We start from the raw sequence: 2571 nt of genomic DNA, 5'->3' as shown, positions 1-2571 counted from the left end.
GTTTAATTTCATCAGTCCATATAGCAGCGCTGAATGTACGGATTGTCAAACTTTACAAACTTGGAGATCCAGCCATGGCTTGTAGTTGCCATTGTAGTGAACGACAGCTGCATTCTCAATCTCTGAAGGGTTTACAGCAGGATCATAGCCGAGTCCTAGCACATGCCAACTCCGCTCTAGTGGATATGTCAGATTGTAAAATGTTATCAGTGGCAGTGAACCAAGCTTCCAGAGTTTCCTGTCTTCATTCTACAGAGATAAGGGAGAAAAAAAGAGGGGAAAATTCCCTGTCAACGAACTGAATAAAAGAAAAGGTATATTAGATATAACACTGCACAAGCATGCTGTCTGAATCTACCCATGTCAATCGCATCAGATATTCATAAAACAATAATACTAAACTTTAGTGCCTGTTCCGATGCATGAACCAGCTATTCCTGTATTATGCCGAGTGAAGTGAGAACCTGTATCTGAACAGGCATAGAAGATAAGCTGGAAGGGTCAGGAAGTCCACCAATCCCCCAATTTTGAAGAGGACTTTGTAGTAGTGCAACAACCCCCACACATACACCCCCGAAAAAAAAAGGAACTATATGACACACCATAAAGAATACAGAGTCTCAGGAAAAAAAGCATGGAGTTCATGAATCATCAAATCAGTGTCATTTTTCCAACACTATGCTGTAGCTAACAAAAATGACAACTTTCTTCATAACATTCAGCACTCATCCCCATGACCCATCACCTAGCAACACATCCATCAACTAGCAGAATATATTTCACTTCCCAAATACCATGCAAACAAAGTCCCTGGAATTGAATTCTGCCCAGAAACCAAGCAGTGGTGTCCATCTATTGCACCAAATTTCTTAGTAATTGAATATGGTTGTTCTACAATGAAAAATTTTGAAGTAAATGAATTTTAGAAACTTACAATTGCTATAATATATATAGAATTGAACATTCACATATAGATATTATACAAAGATAAAATATCCGGTATACTATATAAAGAATTGAACATGTGATAGATTTAGGCAATTGTTATTGTAATCAATATAGAAGTCATATAGGAAATCTACCGAACAGAAAATAACAACAACTATTTTTTCTTACCAAGTCTTGCCTATAATGATATATTCCATTGATATTTCGCTTCTTCCATTCCTTCAAGTCAAAGATGTTCATCCCAAATGCCCATCGACAAGCTTGTGGATCAAAATTTTCAGAGATTTTTGGGTTTGAGAAATTGAGGTAAGTATCAAACCTATGAAAGCTCTCTTTGCACGTCTCAACTGCTCCATTCACCATCCCCTTCAAATCTAAAGACCAGAGTGGTGTCAAATCCTTTTGAACAACAACATCATCATCAAGAAAAAGTATCTTATCAAGCCATGGATAAATAGAATGAACAGTTTACTTGCATGAAGAAGATGTATTCCAGTTACCTCATCTAGTTCGTGGGAGTCAAGTTGTCCAGCCGGACTGCCTGTCCTGAAACCATGTTCCTGTCAAGTCAACATAGAGCCATTCCCCAAGTAAGATAAGGTGAAGTAGATAAAGTTGTGCATATTTGAAGAACATACTAATTTCACAAACAAGAACTTTTCATTCAAAATATTCATATTATCATATTTGATTACATTGTACTTCAAAAACATTCTTAAAGCATACAAGTCAAATTCCTAAGTACACAATCTACAATATGTATCAAGGCTCGGCATCATCATCTCTACGAGTAGATGAAGTATCATCAACCTACAAGAAAAAAAAATATTTTAGAAATTAAAAATACGAAAGTCATCACGCTCATACAAGAATACATTATAATTACATAAAATATTCAAATAGATTTAGTTATGTACCGGAGGAGCAAATCTCTGCAAAAAGGATGAAATATGGTCAAGCTGGTCCTGCAAAGATTGTATCTTCAACTCTTGGCTTTGCTTCAACTCCGCCATATCAGTCATATGACTCTGCCTCATCTCCTCTATCCTTGTCTCATATGACTGCTTTATCTGTGCCATCTCTGTCTTCAAACTACAAACCTCTGCAGTGCTAGTACCTTGTCTGGCATCTTGGGTATATCGGCTCACTGCAGACAGCTGAGTGGGGGTAACCCCGACACCGTAACCTCTCACGTGACCATAGCGTTCTGGGCCCATCAATTCAGCATAGACCTGAGCCTCGACGCGACTGGCCGCGTCGGATGATGATGACTCCCCGACGCGCTCTGAAATAAGAGTTGTAGCTCTTTCCTATATCTCTCTCAAGAAAAAAAAAACAGTCACATTAATATTTTAAAAGAAGTAAAATTAATAAAAAAATTCTGAACAAATAAAAAATGAATACATACAACTATATCTCTCGACTCGTCCCGGACAAAGCTGCCATCTCGGTGAGTGTGGGTCATCTTATAAAACTCTACCTCACCAGGCTCCCTTCCATGCTCTACCATCTACACATACGGAAAGTATATTGGCAAACTATATATCATGATACGTGCTATATGTTAGTAAAATATCAAATAGTTTCAAAAGAACTTACGAATTCATTTCTACGTCTCGCATA

The 2571-nt window shown here is 37.6% G+C and overlaps 1 long non-coding RNA gene across 1 annotated transcript; it reads right to left on the bottom strand.

The window, feature by feature from the left end:
* Positions 1 to 1159: 1159 nt before the first annotated feature.
* Positions 1160 to 1669, bottom strand: LOC120107877. The gene is made up of 2 exons (XR_005509484.1): positions 1421 to 1669; positions 1160 to 1322 (listed from the first exon to the last, which is right to left on the bottom strand). It is a non-coding gene; the product is annotated as an uncharacterized LOC120107877 (long non-coding RNA).
* Positions 1670 to 2571: the final 902 nt, after the last annotated feature.

This window comes from Phoenix dactylifera, unplaced genomic scaffold, assembly GCF_009389715.1.
Source record: "Phoenix dactylifera cultivar Barhee BC4 unplaced genomic scaffold, palm_55x_up_171113_PBpolish2nd_filt_p 001055F, whole genome shotgun sequence".
In the NCBI taxonomy this organism is placed as follows: Eukaryota; Viridiplantae; Streptophyta; class Magnoliopsida; order Arecales; family Arecaceae; genus Phoenix; species Phoenix dactylifera.
This window is presented reverse-complemented; position numbering and strand designations above follow the sequence as displayed.